Here is a 20215-nt window from a genome sequence, read left to right as displayed (position 1 = left end):
CTTCTGCGCTGTATTGCAACTGTCCCACTCTGTACCTGCGCTGGAAGTCAAAAACAATGAAGGCTACCTGCGCTGGGCGAGATTGGCCAAGTGGCACAGTCATCCTGCAAGGTGTCAGTTGCCCAGGAAGCTTCCAAACTGACACTTGGGTCATGAGATTCGCCCTGTGATGAGTAAGAGGTACTTGATCACCATGTGTAAGCAAGGATCTCCAAGTGGACACAGGAACTGAAGATTAACTGAAGATGGAGAGGACACTAGTCAGCTATATGCCAGCCTCCAGCTGACTCATCCTTTCCTCTTCCCTCCTATATATAGAGCTCTTCTATGAGGTCTAAGGGGGCTGGAATTTTGTATAAGCAAGGAGGTGCTGTTGGTATACTGCCAGGATTATTGGGTGATTGTTTTACTAGAGGTGAAGAAGAGAGTTCTTGCTGCCGAGGAGGTGCTGCTGGATTGGAGCCAACATCATTGGTTGTAACTTCCTCTAGAACCCTGTTACTTTCTATCAATAAAGTTTGCATGTTCTTCTATATACTTGTTTTACATAGATGCTTTTGTGTTTACATGTATATTTGATGCAACCTAATCCATGCTTCAGTTGTGATTGCTTGTATCTCGTAGTTTGCTCCCTTTTGTTGTGCAGATTCTGTGTGTAGCTGGATCGGCTTGGAGAGCAAAGAGCTGGGAACAGGATACAAAGCGAGAAGGACAAGGATCGACTAAGCGCAAGACACCAGGTTGGTTGACCCTCTTTCCATTCTCTCTGTGCTTTCATAAAGTGGAACATGAAAACTTTATCATTCAGTTGTTGCTAAAGACTGTCACCTTTAGAAAGGGTTAGTGTCATCCGCATCGGATACTTTTCCCCACAACAATATGTGATGAATAATGTCTCTTAATGTGTTAATCTTTCACTTTCATCACAAGGCCAAGGCATATACCACATTGAAAGCATCTCAAGTAAAGAAAATTCAGAATAATTAACTCCCCTTCTCATTTTCCCTAATGATTCACTAATTCCCCCTAAGTACTAAGGTATTTGCTAAATTGGAGGGGATTAGAGCATTTCTCTGACTTCTGGAGGGACTGGACTTTCAGCCCAATAATTTAAAAGCCTAAGTACTTGAAACCATCCATAAATCATTCATTCACCTTCATAAAATGTTTCCTAAGTAAAATCCTATTTTACTTAGGAAAAATACATAAATATTCATAAAAACCATTTTATACACTTTAGCCTAAGTCAATATGTTACATGATGAAATTCATTCGGAAAACATTGCACTTAGAACTTTCCCATTCATTCGGCCATATTAACTATTAATCTTTTATTATATATAGATCCCAAATAAAATAAAATCACCCACTCCCGTATTATTTAAATATATAAAAACCACAAATTATTACATATCCCGCCCCAATGGTTAAGTATAACCATAAGACGAATAATAAATGGGATTAATTAACTAACCTGCAGTTAATTAAGAACCCGACCCCACCACATTTAATGAGAATTAATTTAGTCATCCAGACTAATTAATTAAATCTCCCAACCAATAACAACACACCCGACATAATTAATTAACTCCTAATTATGTCGGGCCCGCCCTTGTTAAACCCCATCACATCGCGCCTCCCGTCAACCGTTCGATCGAGTCCCCGAGATCTGATGGCTATTAACCATATCGCGCGACCCTTGGTGACCACGCATTAACACACGATCACCAAGCAGTTTTTGCACAGTGCCCCCGCCATGCATCACAAAGTCTATGGAATCGCTGGCTCCCGGATTATTACCACCCATCACCAAAAGCAGTGCGATATGAAACTGCTTACCACCTTCCCGCATACGACAAAAACATCCTATCACTTGCCACTGACATCATCCTCCGAAAACCAAAAAAACCCCGCCAACCCTTGACTTTGTGAATAAAACAAAAACAAACGTCACTTTCATTATTCCGTAATGCAAACCTGTGATCCCATGCAAAGAACGTCGAGGTCAACTGTCCGAGGTTTCCAACTGCCAACTTGCTAAAAACATTTGCAGCTGACACATCCCCAAGCCTGTTAGGCATTATCAACACCTGTCACTTCACTGTTCATTCCACAAACACAGGTATTTATCCAATTTTGACCAAAACCCTACAAATTTTCGTTTTACACTAAAATTCCACAGAAAGATACTAAGATTCATTACAAGTTCAATCTTTGTTTCACCATATAAGTTTCTAGACCTGTTATTTTGCCCATTTTTCACAGAAAATCTGAATTCCTTTTCTGAATCCACATGAAGCAGAAATGGAAACCCCTGTGGCTTTGAATGTTGTGCCAATGAATGCCCCTCATAAAGATTTAGATTATCTGCCTCTTATGGATAAAGATTTCCAGATAAAAGACCTAGCCACTGATAAAAGTCACCTTAAGGTCTACTGCCAAAGTAGAGAAACCTACCTAAACGGCTTTGACATCCTATGGCTGTGGGAATCCAACCTTCTTATGTATTTTCTCACTTCAGTCCATGTTTTCCCTGATATAATTCACCAATGCCAAGCGAATTATGACCCTAACCAAAGAGCAGTTATGTCTCCAAGCCAAACAATTATCTTCCCAATAACTCCTCAATCTATCAATGAAATGTTGCAATTCCATTACAGTCAAGCTCTCACTCCCATTTCCATAGGATATTTACTTGAGAAATCAACTTAGTTGCCCTAGTCATAATTGAATCACATCTGTATGATTTTCATGTTGCTTAAACATCAGCCTAAAGGCCCACCTTCTTATCTGCAAACTTTCTTCACAGAAATGGGAAGACTTATTGTTGATATGATATCTTTAATTATGGGATTCAATACCAGTGAGTATGTTGATGAGATAACCTTGGAATTTTTTTCAAGTTTTACTCCTGGACAGCCCCCTGCTGTTAAATATGATTATGGATCCTATATTGTTAATAAGATTCATGACCAGTTCTTGAGACTAGAAAATGAAGGAGTTTTTACGTATACCACCTTTATATATCATCTCATGATGTATCATTAGTCAGAAAACTTCCCATTCCCTATCATGAAACTTGACACCAAAGGCAATCCAAGGTCTTTTATCTTTGGAGTTCCATTTTCCATGCATCCTTGGAGTCCCCTTACTCATAAAATGAGTTCATTCAACAATTTGTTCATCCAGCAACCACCTTATTGATGGGGGTTTCCCCTCCAAAGATCAGTGGTGAAATAAAGAGAATCCTATAGCTCTCCAAGCAATACAGAGTAGGTGATTGGTACCTATATAAGAACCATACAGAAAGCGGGATATATGGGTGTGAGCTCTGCCCTTTTAAGTTACCAAAATACCTTCCAATGAGACTATTTGCATTGGAATAATTCAGACCAATGATACATACAAACCTGGTTCACTTCTACAAAGCCAAAAAGAAAGCTCAACTTAGAATCAAAAATCAGTTAGGCCCTTTTATCTGCAATGATAGGGAAGTATGGAAAGAAGTAGAGAAAATTCTAGAAGATCATCTTAAGTTGACCAAAAGTTTTGGTTGGAGGCCATATGACCCTAATAACTTTATCTGTGACAGAAGAAGGAAGAACAAACTGTCACCATATATACACCATAGAATCCCAAAGATTGAATAGTTTGCCAATATGGATGGGTGTAGGGAGGGGACTCTAGTAGAAGCTGATAGCGAACAGGTCAATATAGAAAATGTTATGAGAGATCTTGAGAAAACACTTGACCTAGATTCTTTTGGGCACGTACAATTTGAATCTTCACAAAGGTCAGGGATTAGTGCCTCTACAGTTGAAACATCTTAGCAGCATTCACAGGATACCAGCACACCAGCTATAGAGACATCCAAGGGAAAGGAACCAAAGACCATTGCCCAAGCCACAGAGCAGTCTACAATGTCTAAACAGCCTGAAACTTCAAAGGAACAAGCCCAAATGCAAACACCTCCACCTCAAAGCAATGTAGGAGAACCTCCAAGCTTGCAGACTCCTCTAAATGAAGAAAAGAATAGAAAAAGAGACAGGGAAGTAGATACCCCTGCCAGTGGAACCTCAGAGCAGCGTAGTGCTAAAAGGCATAGGCTAAATCCCCTGCCAGAGGAGGAATTTTTTGAAGAAAATATTGATAATCAAAGGAGAGAAGGAATGGACAGCTAGAAAACTTTTCCAGTGGGAGGAACATCCACTAGCTCACAGAGACAGGAGCTAGAGAGGCAACAAAGTGCGGAGGTATCATCTTTCAGACCACCCGGAAAAGACACTTTACGTATAAAAATGACATTTATATAAATAAAAGCTAGAAATGATCCATTAAGGCTTCAAGTTTACAACTAGCATTTGAAAATGGCTCCCACTAATCAGAATAGATTGATGTCAGCCTATGACATCAAGGAAGGTAAAATGATAATGAGTTATTTTAAACCTAAGGTGCAACAGCCTCAATCAGCAGCAGACTATCTTAGGACCAATTTTGAGGTCATAGCAAAGGACATTCATCCTTTCAACCCAATTGAGTTGCATAAACAAACTGGGGAGATGATTTATTCTACGTTGACTGGTAAGGCCATGATGGCCTAAGGCTACAAAATTCTTTGGATAATACAACAGCCTAATTACAGCTAGAGAAAGCCTCCTCATAGGCTAAAGACAATAGAATAAAATCCTTAGAAGAATTGGTCATTGGGTTGGGGCATGATCCAAAAGATGTGAAGGCTGCAAAAGCCTTAATCAAAAAGAAAGATGAAGATATTGTTGCCTTGAGGAAGTAGCTGAAGCTGCCACCTTCAAAGCACCCACAGACTGCTGAGATCATGAAACAAAAATTTGAATAAGGGCTGATGGATTTACTTTTAAAACTTAATGAACGCCTGAATGAGACTGAGTAAGAACTAGAAAAAACATTGAAGGACACGCAGGGAGAGTCGACCTCTCAGCCTCCCAATGTGATACCATTAGTCTCGACTGCAGTCCAATCAACTCTTGGAACAACTCTGGCAGCAAACATTCTAGCAACCACAACAGAAGTGGTCACCAGTACAACAACAACAAATATAGTAACAGGAGGAGCAACACAAGACAATACTTCAGATCCAAGAATAGCAGAATTGATAAAATCATTGGAGGAGATGAAACTCCAAGTTTCAAAGTTGCAAAAGTTAAAAGAAAAATATGTTATCTTGGAACAAATATATGATGTTTCAAAGATAATTTTTGCATAAAAGGTAAGGGAAATTAAAGGATTGAAAACAAAGTAAAATCATTGGAAAAAGACCTTACATTTGAACAACCTCTAACAGACATTAAGAAGATTCTATGGGCCAACATCACTCAACCAATAAATGATGTTTGGCCATCAATCCAAATAATTTTGAGCAGATTGCTTTGATAAAGACAATCCAAGAAGAAATTTAAAGGACAAGAGTAGAATTAGGGAGAATGCCTAAGGAAGCCAACAGGCTCATAAATTTTTTGAACAATAAGAATAAAACCAGCTTGAAGAACTTGGCATTGAGGACAGAACAAGGACCATTTTGGAAATCAAAAGGGTATTAACCAAAAGAACTTTAATGCAAAATTTGGAAAGAAGATGCCATGACATGCAGGCAGAGATTAACGCTTTTATGGAGAAATTTGTCATTTTACAGAATAAAGGGCTACCAAGTCCTTTAGTAATTAATAACAAACTAATGAAGCATGCAGACTATGTAAATATATTGAATCAATATGTAGGCAATAAAGGAAGTTCATCAATAAGTGCATCAGGAATAAGGGCACTCCCTACAGGCAGAGTTCTCTATGACAGCCTAGAGAACCTGTTCTATGTAGAGCATGAAATAAAACACTTGTTTCCAATTCAACCTACCTTTTATAGATATACCAAAACTGATGAGACCCTAAAAAATCTTCAGAAAACCAGAATACCACAGCCAAAATGGTGGGAAGAAATGTTAGAAGTTTTGTAATTTATCCTTGCTAAAAAGGTAAATTTTGATTTTTACTTCAGTGAATGAGAGTAAAGAGGATGAACAGAAGGATCAAATAGGTCAAAGAGTATCAGAGCAGGTAAATTGTATCAGTAAAAGGATCAAAAATAGCCAGCACAGAATTACAAAGAGGACACCTAGATGCCCAAGTATAGGGCCCGTCTTCAGCTCACTAACAAGAAAAATGACAGCAAGCCAACATTTTCCTCTCTTGTCATCTTCAAATAGCATCTCTCTCTATTTTTCTATAACGTCTATGTTAGGCATCATAGAATTTATCTCGTTTTGTTATGAGATGCTTTCTTTTTGTATAGATACTTCTTCATTTGAGGTATTGGTGGTGGATTCTTAGACATTGTTGTAAACTTGATTATTTTGGAATAAAGTGTTGTTGGAAAAATTTTGCATGGCTGGCTAGATGAAGAATTAATACAGAGGACTTTTCTCAGGATTCATGTGCAATACATTGAACAAATAAGTATTTATAACTTATGTGTTATTGTTCTCTTGTTTAAATATTTCAATTATGTTTCATGTCTGAATATCAAATGAAAATTCTTAATTCAGAAAGTGCTTTAGTGCAATCTGTTTTCAATCGTTAGTATTCTTGATGTTTTCTTCTAAACTAGCATAAACAGTGAATTCTTAATTGATCTTGTTTCCTAGTTTACCCATTATTGATCATTTGGTAAAAATCCTTAATTACTTTTATTAGTGATCATCCAAGTTCTCTCTTCTCAAAGCATGTTGAAGGATTCTTAATTCCCCTTCTTCCCCTTTGAGCCCACTCCATCCTATCAAGTTATCATTTGCTCTCTGTTTTAGCTATCTTGCCCTGAGAAACCATCCGTTGCTGAGAAACCAAATCCAGTTTAGCCATCCTGTTATGAAACCAGCTCAAGAAAATATAGAAAAGATAGATCAACGCCTTAGAATTCAGTCTTCGAAGGAGTAACCTCCTTTACATTACATGAATGAACAATTCTTGGATGATACAAATGACAAAACCTCCTTTTTATATATAGGAGTCTAGGGAGTCACAATATAATCCAGCTGACCTAACAATAATAATGTAAAGCCACAAAAATAAAAATAGAGGGATTCTATGGGGCACAGAAATAACAATATGGGGGTAATAGGGGCACAACAATATAAATAAGGGGTATAACTACAATAGTAATGGGGTAATCACTAGTATTATAGGGACCCAACATGCCCCTCTCCTTCAAAAAAGTGTTGTCCTCAACGCTTGAGTAGTTCTGGATACTTCTGCATAAAATTCTCATCCTCCCATGTGGAATCTTCAGCGGATAAGTTCTTCCACTTGATAAGATACTCTAAAATTGATCGATTTCATAGCTGTCGAGTTCTTGTTTCTGTGACTGCTTCCGGTTCCAATATAATTTTTCCTTCCTTGTCAAGTTCTAGCAATATTGTTTGAATTGGGAGCTTGTCACCTATAACCTTATTTAAACATGAAACATGGAAAAATGGGTGCAATCGAGAAGCTGCAGGAAGCTCCAATTTGTATGCCATAGTACCAATCTTTTGCAACACCTTGTACGGACCATAATACTTTGGTGATAATTTATTATCCTTCTTAGCTTGCTTTAGGGACATTTGCTTATATGGTTGTAGCCGTAGGAATACCCAATCACCTACATCAAAACTTCTTTCACTGCGATGTTGATCTGCCTGTTGTTTCATTCTATTTTGTGCCAACACGAGGTTATCCTTTAAGAGTTGGAGGACTTGTTGTTGATGTTCGATGTGATGTTCCACTGCCTGAACCTTAGAATTTTCTCTTAAATATGATGTGATGGATGGTGGTTGATACCCATAAAGTGCCATAAATGGGGTCATTTTTGTTGCTGTATGGAAGGAAGTGTTATACCACCATTCAGCCAGAGGCAACCATTTGACCCATTGTGTCTGTTTATCAGATACAAAGCAACGAAGATATCCTTCCAAACATTTGTTTACTATCTCAGTTTGCCCATCAGATTGAGGATGATAAGATGAGCTATGAGCTAATTGAGTACCAAGACAAGAAAATAATTCTGTCCAAAAATTTCCAGTGAAAATGGGATCTCTGTCACTTACAATAATCTTTGGGTTTCCATGTAGCTTTTGAATTGTTTCCATAAATGCAATAGAAACTGTACTGGCTTTAAATGGATGTGATAATGCACAAAAGTGTGCATACTTGGTAAGTCTGTCAACTACCACCATGATGACACTCTTTCCCTCAAACTTGGGTAAACCTGTGATAAAATCCATTGAAACCTCCTCCCAACGTTGGCTTGGAATGGATAAAGGTTGTAATAGACTCGGTGTCTTAATTGTTTCAACTTTATTTTGCTGGCAAACCAAACATTCCGCCACAAAATTTTGAATATCTGATTTAAGGCCATCCCAAAAAAATTCCTTCTTAACCCTTTGGTAAGTTTTTAAAAATCCTGAGTGCCCTCCTAAGGGAGAAGTGTGCAATTCCATAAGAATATTTTGTTTTAGCTGGGAATTCTTACAGAGGTATAAGCGATCTTTGTACCATAACGAATCATTTTGCCAGCTAAATGTATCAGAAGTACTGGAATCTTGTTGTAGCTTTCGAATAAGTGCCCACACTTCTTCGTCATTCTTCCATTCCTCCCTTTCTTTGTTTATCCAATCTGGTTGGATAATAGAAATGGCACACAACAATGCTTCCACATCCCCATCCTTTCTTGAGAGTGCATCTGCCACCACATTTTGCTTCCCTTTTTTGTAGATGATTTCAAAGTCATAACCCAACATCTTTGTGACCCACTTTTGTTGCTCTTCAGAGGATAATCTTTGTTCTAAAAAGTATTTAAGGCTATCATGATCCGTTTTTACCTTGAAGTGTCTTCCCATTAGGTAGGGTCGCCATTTCTTAAGTGCATGGAGTATTGCCAACATTTCCTTCTCATAAATAGCTTTGCTTAAAAACTTTCCCTTGATTGGACGACTTTCAAAAGCAATGGGTCTTTCATCTTGCATTAGAACAGCACCAATTCCATTTCCTGAAGCATCACATTTCACAATAAAGGTTTTTGTGAAGTCCGGTGTAGCTAAGACCGGTGCTTGGCACATTGCCTCTTTAAGATGTTCAAAGGCCTTTGTTGCTTCCGGAGTCCATGAAAATGAATCTTTCTTCAATAATGTTGTTAGAGGTGCTGCTATTCTCCCATAATTCTTAACAAACTTGCGATAATACCCTGTCAACCCAAGAAATCCTCGCAGATGCTTTATGGATGTGGGGATTTTCCATTCCTTAATGGCTTTAATTTTGCTAGGTAACACCTTAACTCCTTCATGAGATACAATATGACCCAAATATTTCACCTCCTGGACTCCAAAGAAACATTTGGATCTTTTTGCATATAATTGTTTCTCCTCCAATAGTTGTAGCACCCTGTCAACATGTTCAACATGATCCTTCCAAGACTTGTTGTAGATTAGTATATCATCAAAAAATACTAACACAAATTTTCTAAGGAATGGTTTGAAAATTGAATTCATCAAACCTTGAAATGTTGAAGGTGCATTGGTAAGGCCAAAAGGCATGACCAAAAATTCATAATGACCCTCATGAGTTCTAAATGCCATTTTCGGAATGTCTTCAATCTTCATTCTGATTTGATGATATCCCCAACGAAGATCCAACTTGGTGAAGTAAATTGATCCATGCAATTCATCCAGTAATTCATCAATAACAGGAATGGGGAACTTATCTTTAATAGTGAGCTTGTTGAGCTCCCTATAATCCCGACACATGCGCCATGATCCATCCTTCTTGTGCACCAATACTACTGGAGCTGAGAAAGAACTTTGACTCGGTTGAATTATACCAGCCTCTAGCATTTCTGCAACCATATGTTCAATTTCACATTTTTGGACATAGGGATATCTGTACGGCCTGATGTTTGGAGGAACACTTCCTGGAATCAAATGAATAGCATGATCATGATCATGCATAGGTGGGAGACCCTTGGGAGTCTCAAATACCTTGGAATGATTTTCCAGGACTTTTTGGAGATCTGGAGAAATAGATGATTCCAATGTGGAAACATCTAGCGAGCATAATTGTGCAATTACACCTCTTTGCTCCTTTTTTAGAAGCTTTGTCATACCATGAGAGCTGATTATCTTTCCTGGTTTCCCTGCAATACCCCTTAATTCAACTTCCTTTCCTTCCGTAGAAAATTTGATGAAAAGTTCTTGAAAATTAAAAGCTATTGTACCCAAGGATTGTAGCCATTGGACTCCTAGTACAACATCCGCACCTCCCATTGGAATGGAAAGCATTGGGCTAGTCAATACATATTCTCCCATGGATAGCTTGATATTATGGCACTTTCTAGAGCAATTTATTGTTCCTCCATTTGCAATCATCACTTGACACTCTGGTGCTAGATATAGGAAGCAATTCAATTCTTTTGCTACCCTACAATGAATAAAATTGTGTGTGCTTCCTGAATCAATCAACACTATTACCTTTTTCTTCTTGATTTGTCCTTCTATCTTGATGGTTTGAGGAGTGGTAATTCCCGCCAATGCATTACAAGATATGGTCGGATTTATTTGTTCTTCATCTAGGCTTTGTTCCTGGAGTATATCTTCTTCTTTTGACCTTTCTTGCTCCTTTTCTTCTTCCTCTTCACAATCTATGTAGAATAATTTCTTCTCAGCACACTTATGACCTTTAGTGTATTTGCTATCACAACTATAACAAAGCCCTTTTGCTCTTTTTTCTTCCAATTGTTGTGGTGTCAACCTTATAGGTTGTGGAAGACTAGGGGAAACAACACTTCCATCTTTATACTTGTGAGTGGTATGCTTCCTGGTTGCCATAATTTTGCTTTCCATTTTTCTTGCTAACCTGAATGCCTTCTCTAATGAATCAGGTTCCCAAAGGCGAACATCATGTTGGATATTATCCTTTAAAGACCCTATGAACACATCAATCCTATGCTCCTCTGGAATATCTTTTACCCTTACGTTCAATTTTTGGAACTCCTCAATGTGCTCCATTACTGAACCCTTTTGTTTGAGACTTATCAATTGGCTAAAAAAAGTGTTGCTTTTTGTATCTTCATAATGTGCTATCAATTCTTCCGTAAAAATTGCCCAAGTGATAAATTGTTTACGAGAGCAAAGCCATTGATACCATACAAACTGATTTGGTTGCAAATATACAGTTGCCATATGTACCTTTTGTGCGTTTTGCACATTATTGAGATCGAAGAATTGCTCCATCTGTAATATCCATGTGGCGGGATCCTTGCCATCAAACTTCCTCATATCGATTTTTGGAATATGGTGATTCTTTGATCCAACATTAGTGTCTATGGAATCATGATTAACATTTATTTTTTTCTCATCATGAGTTTCCTTTACTACCTTTTCACCATTAGTGACCCTTTCTTGTAGCAACTTCTTCAATTCTTCCATGTCTGTCTTCAAATATATCTTCAAATCTACCATGTCTCTCTTCAAATCTGTCTTAGAATCATCCATCTTAGCTTCCATGCCATTCATCTTAGATTCAACGCCATTTATCTTAGATTCCACGCCATTTATCTTAGATTCCACGCTACTTATCTTAGCTTCTGTTAGCTTTTGTGAGCGTGACATTAGTTGCACTTGTTCTTGTAATTTTGATATATCATGTAGCATTTCTTCCTCTTCTTCATGAGTCATGCTAGAGCTTTCAGGTTCCTTACTAGGTGTTTGCATTTTCTTTCCTTGGGGCATCATTTATCGATAATAATGCTTTACTATGCCCTTTGAATTGCGTTAAACCAAGCTTACACAAAAATTAAAAAAAAACTACACACCTTTTTTCACTTTATAGAAGCCTGATATTGAATCTGATGTATCTCTGTAATTTCATATCATCCATTTCCGAAATTACTACCTGTAGTAGCATTTTGTGTCCTCTTTCCAATGCCACAAGTCTGGGCCAAATTGGATTCTCCAAGAAAGCGTTATGTGAAATCTCTCATAGTGACTTGCTTTTAGACAGGTTCAGTAGAGTGAACTTGTATGACATGCCACGAGTCACTGTTTCAACCTTTAAATCTAAAACACACACACAAGAAGCTATAGTCTGTTCTCTTTCTTATGAAATTTCAATTCGACCCCAGAGCGAAAGTTATGACGATTTTCCCCAGGTCACCTGTTTTGAGTGTAATTCAGGAGTCTGCAAAAAGACCAACTTCCTCCGATCATATCTCCACAAATATCGTGTGAAAAGCTCTGATATTTGGACCCAAGGTTCAGCGCAATTTCTTCTCAAATGGGTTTTTTTTGTGACTTCTGAAACATCACAGAAAAAAAGTTATAGCGAAAATGCCACGATGACCTGTTTGGAGCAGCGAAACCCTAGAATCCAAAGCTCTGATACCAAATGTTATGAAACCAGCTCAAGAAAAGATAGAAAAGATAGATCAATGCCTTAGAATTCAGCCTCTTCGAGGGGGAAACCTCTTTTACATTACATGAATGAACAATTCTTGGATGATACAAATGACAAAACCTCCTTTCTATATATAAGAGTCTAGGGAGCCACAATATAATCCAGCTGACCTAACAATAATAATATAAAGCCACAAAAATAACAATAGAGGGATTCTATGGGGCACATAAATAAAAACATGGGGGTAATAGGGGCACAACTATAAATAAGGGGTATAACTACATTAGTAATGGGGTAATCACTAGTATTATAGGGACCCAACACATCCTTTGTTGACTCCATTAGCCCAATGGCCTAAAATACTCAGTCCTACTCCCTTGCTACTGAATTTCACCACCAAATTCAATCAAAATCCAAAAGCCTCCATAACTAGCCTAAAAGCTTTTCAAAATAAAGCTAAACCTTAAGGAGAGAGCCCTCTTTGGATACAGATTGGCTAGATTTTGTACCTAAAAGTTGGTTTGTGGTTACCTCGAACCCCTTTCCCTCTTCTTACAACTTCTAGGAAAATCTGAGTGATAACGGAGTGGCGACTCCACTGTGGAACGAAAGTTTGTTGTTATTGCTATTCACTTTATAAACTACAGACAAAGCCTTAAGTTAGCCAAGTAGCCTTTGAACTGCTCTTGCTCTACAAGTGCATAAGTAGATGAATGTTACTCCAGTCTATCTCTGGTCTAGTTTATAAACTGAACATAAATAAGTTCCTCAGTCAGATAAATATTTAGGAATGTTTTAAATTCAAATCTGAAACATCTTAAAGAAATTACAGAAGTTGTTATTGATATTAATTCAGAAAATCAAAGCCAAGAAATCTGGCTTCAAAAGAACTCGTTACACTAGGTCAAATCCTGATCCAAATCCACCACCTGTGTTTGAGAACCCAAATCTGATTCCTAGAATTCTTAGGAGACAGGAAAGTCAGGAAATTACTACTAGTTCTCGGCCTATCTACATATCAAGGTCTTGTCCTGTGAAGTGGGTTTATCTTGAGGACGAACCCTTTGATGAGTATTTTGAGACCTCTCTATTTGTAACATTTTCTGACTCTGAATTGGTCCACTTGGTTCCAGACCCAGTATTTATTGAATATTTACAATTCGAAGCTGTTAGTTCCTCAATTGGCAGACATCTACAGAGTTCAATACAATCTGAGATTACCTCTGAAGAAACACCCAATCCCTCTAAAATCACTATTGTCTCTGCAATTTCTTCGTCATTCCCTCATACATCTCAACCCCAAACTACTCCACCACAGAACCCTCCATCCACAACCCAAACCCCCATTGTTACCCTTACTCCATCTGTTGTTACATCAATACCTGCAGCCATGGCAAACAGGTATACTCCTTTGGTTTTACCAGCCAATTTAGGTGCCATGCCTCAAGATTACCAAAGTAAAATTACTCCATTTGATAGTACCGGTACCTACACAGCTCATCAACATACCAAAAAAATGACTGACTACTTTGAAATATATGAGATTGATGCTGATGATGTAAGAATGAGGATATTTGTTCAGAGTCTAACTGGTGAAGTTAGAACCTGGTTCAGGGCTCTAAGAGAAAACAACATAGATAGCCTAGAAACCCTTTATACACAATTCTTGAATCGTTGGGAAAAAAAGAAAGATCCTCTACAAATCTTATCTTAGTATGAAAACCTAAAGAGAGGAACCCAAGAAACTGTGCAGGATTACTGCACTAGGTTTAATACAGTTTAAAATGCCATCCCTCAGAACCTCTGACCCGCACCTGATTTGGCCCTAATCAAATTCCCAGATGGATTTGATTCAGATATGGCTTTTCAGCTAAGGGAAAGAGCTCCTAGAACATTAGAAGAAATTAAAAGTATAGCTGTCAGTGTTGAAGCTAACTTGGTATCTAAACGTGCCAAGGTCAGAAGTGAAAGAAGGATACCACTGAAAGAAGAAGCTTCACCTATTAAACAAAAACTGGATGCTATAATCAAAGGAATGGAAAGACTGGGAGATAGAGTGGAGAAAATAAAAAGAAAATATCCTTGAGATGGTCAGCCAACTAACAGAGAGAGGAATCCAAATTTCTGTAAAAACCAAAACCCTGAAAAGAATGGCCCAGATCAAAACATTAGACCACCTTTCCAGGAGAATTATGTAGAGGCTTCTAGCTCAAAAGAACCACAAGAAGACACTCAGATAAATCTAATGGGACTTAACAATGAAGGAGAAGTTTTCCTAACTCAAGATGACCAAGAGGCCTATATTCTCAAACAATTTCAAACTCAGTCAGGAGAATCTTTTGACTTCAGGGAGGGATATGATGCAGCTATCTACGAAGTACACAAGCAATATAACTTAAGAAATAGAAGAATTAATGTTCCTGAAACCAACAAACAAAAAGCTCCAAAACAACCTATCAAAGGTAAAGCAGTCCCTCCACATGTACAAATTTTGTCCAGACCAAACAATAACCCATCTAACCCTATAGTTGAAGATGTTTCTGATAATCAACCTAATAATAGATCTTCCTCCACTCCTCCTCCTCCCAAATGAAATGTCGAAGAACCCCCAGAAGTTCATTTAGAAGAAACGGCTGATCTTGACCCTACTCCTAAAAAGGAGAAAAACACAGAAAATATAGAAAACAAAGAGAATCCCTCTGTACGAAACACAAAATCTCAAACAGAAAAACCTTTCAATCTGTAAACTGAAATAGGCAAGTTAAAGATTGATGTTTCATTGTCAGAATTAGCTAAACATGATGCCTACCATAGTCAAATCAATAGATCACTGAACATCACTGGAACTGAATATTCTGTTAATGTCTTTGATGACCAACCAGAATTGATCATTGGTCCTGAAGTAAATGGGAAACATTTAGAAGGAAGTATTCCTCCCTTCTATGTAAACCTAAACATTCATGATAAAATCCTTCACAATGTTATGTTTGATTCTGGTGCTTCTCATAACTTCATGCCCAAATCTGTAATGGAGAAATTAGATCTTGACATCATAAGGCCATATAAAGATCTCTTTTCTTTTGATTCAAGTCAAGTGAGATGTCTAGGATTAATAAAGGACTTGTGTGTTTTTATAGTTCAATGCCCTGCCAAAAAAATCCTCATGGATATACTAGTAGTAGACATACCTCCAAAATATGGAATGTTATTATCCAGGTCCTGGGGTACCAAGCTTCAAGGGTCACTTCAATTGGATATGTCTTATGCTAATATTTCTGTTTTCGGCCAACCTAAAAAACTATATAGAAAGACTTTAATGAAATATGTGGTAAGTAGTCAGGAAAGACCACAAAATTTTCCTATCTAGTGAGTAAACTCTTATATGGATTCATTCATTTTGTACAATGCCGAAACCAATCCAACCAACAATGAACAAGTTTTAGTAGTAGAACCAAAAGAAATTACAAAAGGAAAAACATGTGTTCTGATTCAGGAAATCTCATATACCAATGATGATTTGAATAACAAAGAAAAACCAGATGAGAACAACAAACTAAATCCCCCTTCTAAACAAATTCCCACCACTCCTGACAATTATTATGTCCATCAAATTATTTGGCATCTAGAATTTGATGGCTCAGTCAATAAGTTAGGGGCAGGGGCAGGAATTTGGGTGCATAACTTGGAAAATAACCATGTAGAAGTCCATGCCTACAGATTAAACTTTAAGTGCACCAATAATATGGCAGAGTATGAAGCTCTTCTGTTAGGACTTAAACTTGTAAAAATATTAGGAGAAATTAGGGTTTCTATCATAGGAAATTCAGAGTTAATCATAAAACAGATCAATGGGAAGTAGTTAACTAGGGATCCTAGATTAGGGTACGATAGAGGAACAATTATATAGATTCTTAATACTTTTTTGGAAACTAAGCTTGTTGTAGTACCTAGGAAACACAACTTACATGCACACAGCCTGGCTATGTTTTCCAACACCTATAAATTATCTTTCGAACTTAATCATCAGTTCACTGCTGAAATTAGGCATAGGCCAACTATACCTGACAATTTGAAGAACTTGCAAGTTTTCGAAAGTGATGAACAGATTAATAATTTTTTTAAAGAATTTTCTCATAGTCATATAGATATGGATACAAACTGTAATTATGAACAAATAGGTGATGTAGATGCCAACATTTTTGAAGAAAGTTCAATTCAAGTGCTTCATCCCACTACTTTCACCAAGAAGGAAGCTCAATACCTAAAACAAATGAACCTTGATGAGATAAATGAAGAAGAAACAAAGGTCATTGATTTAAAGGGCAATCATCTGCCTAAGGGGTTAACCCCTCTAGAATACCTCTTTGATTCTAATGACATTCCTAAGAAACCAAAGATGGAACCATTGAAGGCAGATATTGAGGAATATAATTTGGCAACAAAAGGAAATCCAAAGATGATCAAACTATCAAAGTCTTCACCACATGATCATAAGATAAAATATGTTGAATTGATGAGAGAGTTCCATGATGTTTTTTCCTAGAGTTATGAGGACTTGAAATCTTATGATACCTTAATAATTCAGCATACCATCCCCTTGAAGGAAGACCAGAAACCATTCAAACAAAAAGTCAGAAGAATCAACCCTATATTATTACCACTGATTGAAAAATAAATTAAACGTATGTAAGATGCAGGGATAATTGCACCTATAATATTTTTAGAGTGGGTATTAAATTTAGTGCCTACTAGGAAGAAAACATGTGAAATTAGATTATGTGTAGATCTTAGAAATGTCAATAAGGTTTCCTTGAAGGATAATTACCCTTTACCCAAGATGGAACATGTTTTACAAAGGGTAGTAGGTTCTTCTAGAATCTCTTTGTTGGATGGATTTTCAGGATATAACCAGATTCTGGTTCATCCTGATGATCAAGGAAAAACTTCCTTTACCACACCATGGGGAACATTTATGTATATCAAAATGCATTTTGGAGTTAAAAACACAGGAGCTACCTTTCAGAGAGCAATGGATATTGCATTTGCTAAAGAGATTCATGATTTTCTTGTCATATATCTGGATGATTTAAATGTTTTTTCTAAATCAGATAAACGGCATTTGGATCATCTCAGACAGGTGTTTCTCAAATGCAGAAAATATGGTATCTCTTTAAATCCTAAAAAATCCTTGTTTGGCCTGGAATAAGGTAATCTCTTAGGTCACATTATCTCAAAATATGGCATTTGGATTGATCCTACCAGAATAGAAGCAATTTTGCAGATACCTAATCCTAGAAGTATCAAAGAACTTCAAGCTTTCTTAGGAAAGATAAAAATTTTGAGAAGATTCATATCTAACTTAGCAGAACTAATTAGGTTACTTAATAATATGTTAAGAAAGGATTCAAGTATAAAATGGAAACTAGAAGCCAAACAAGCATTTGAAGAAATTAAAATGGCTTTAACCAGAACACCTGTCCATACAAGCCCCCAATTTGACAGAGATTTCTTAATTTTTTATTTTGGCTCAAAGCACACTATAACAACTGTTTTACTACAAAAGGATGACCAAGGATGTGAAAAACCCATAGCCTTTCTTAGTAAATCATTAAGAGATGCATCACTAAACTACAAGATCATGGAAAAACAGGCATTTGCACTTGTTAAAGCAATTAAGGACTTTAGAGTTTATATATTATATTCCCATGTGATAGCCTATGTACTAAATGTTGTTGTCAAGGACATCTTGAACCAGGATGGAATTGAGGGCAAAAGGGGCAAATGGATTGCTACCATATTAGAATATGATATGGAAATAAAACCTACAAAACAGATAAAAGGACAAGGATTGACCAAACTCATGGCAGAAACAAACTGTCAAGCCCTGGACATAAATGAACTGGATGACGAACAGGAGATGGCGACTCCACAAATTAGTCAGGCCTTTTTAGATTCACCTTCATATGCTGATATAATCTATGTGTTACAAAACCTAGAGGCTCCTCCACGGTTATCCATAACGAAAAATAGGTTTTTAAAGATGAAATCTTTAAAGTTTTTTATTTTAGAAAATGCTCTTTTTTGGAAGAATCATGAAGGAACCTTATTAAATTTTTTGTTAAATATGAAGTTGACAAGGCACTATAAGAATTTCATGCAAGAGATTGTGGTGGACAACTCCACTGGAAATCAACTACAGATAAGATCTTAAGGGCTAGTTTCTACTGGACAACCGTGTTTGATGATGTGAAGGAATTTGATACTTCATGCCATAAATGCCAAATTTTTTAGGGCAAGAGAAAACTATTACCTTTACCCCTGAAACCAATCTCTATTGAAAAACCCTTCCAACAATGGGGTCTTGACTTCATTGGATAAATCCATCCTCCCTCCTCTGGCCAGCCTAAATGGATTCTCACTGCTACTGATTATTTTACCAAATGTATAGAAGCTATCCACTCCAGACAGGCCAATGACATTGTAATCATAGGTTTCCTAGAAACCAACATATTGTCCAGATTTGGCTGCCCTACTGAAATCATAACTGATAATGCTGCAACTTTTAAATCAAGAAATATGACCAGTTTCTGCACCAAGTACCACATTACCCTAGGCCATTCCACAACCTATTATCCACAAGGGAATGGTTTAGTTAAATATTCCAAACTCTTGGAAGAAAATAAAAAAACTTGGCATAAGAAGATAATAAATGCATTATGGGCGGACAGATTGACAACCCAAAAATCCATCGACATCAATCCATATGAGTTAGTTTATGGTATGGAGGTTGTATTTCCTTCATCATTAGGAGTTCCTGTTATGAAACTACTCCAAGAAGCACAAGTGGAACCTAATGACATCCAAAGGAGGATAAATCAGACCATCAATTTACAACAGACCAGAGAGGAGGTGTACCAAAGATCCCAGATATGGCAGGAAAAACTCAAGAAGATATTTGACAAAAGAACCAAAGCAGAAGATTTCCACCTTGGAAATAAAGTGCTAAGATTAGATTATAGAAGAGAATATAAGTGGAAACATGGGAAGTTTGACTTCCTATGGAAAGGGCCATACATTATCTATGCCTTACGAGGAAAAAACACATATTTTCTAAAAAACTTGGATGGCACTGAGGCAGAAGAAGGACCAGTGAATGGTTGAATGTTAAAACACTACTTTGATCCTATTTATTAGGTTTATTCATGATGATTAAAATGTACATACTATATCCTTTGTATTGTTCCAGTTTGGCTGGGACAGTAACTTGTTGGAGTTGAAGCCCGAAGAGAAGTCCCTAAGCTTCAGAAGTATCATTGTTATACATAGAATAAAGTAGTAGAAAAAAATATTGCAGAGCACAGTCAAATTCACTCAGAGGCCATCTGATCTACTATTCTTGTCTTTCCACCAGGGAAATCCATCCCAGTGGAGCCACTATTAGGCCCCTATACGAATAGGGGTCATATGCCATCATTGACTTGATGAGCTATGTAATATGTTCGTACCTTTTCTTGTTGCAAAGGTTTTCCATATTTTCAAAAAATCAAAAAATTTAAAAAATGTAAAGAGGGTATACCTTAAAATAAAATCAAAGGGTAAAAAGAATAAAAGATGGTCAAAAAATCAAAGAAAATGAACCCTAACAAAAGAAAGACCAAGGAAAGTGTGCAACTCTAAATGCCACTACTTTTTCATTTTATGTAATAAACAATTGTGTGCAGCTTGTCATTTATGCCACAATTCATGAATAGACAAATTATTTAAAC

Source organism: Pinus tabuliformis, chromosome 9, assembly GCF_031772625.1.
Source record: "Pinus tabuliformis cultivar Carrire ecotype Pingquan chromosome 9, CPIR1, whole genome shotgun sequence".
Lineage (NCBI taxonomy): Eukaryota > Viridiplantae > Streptophyta > Pinopsida > Pinales > Pinaceae > Pinus > Pinus tabuliformis.
The sequence above is the reverse complement of the archived record's forward strand: the minus strand, read 5'-3'. Positions refer to the sequence as shown.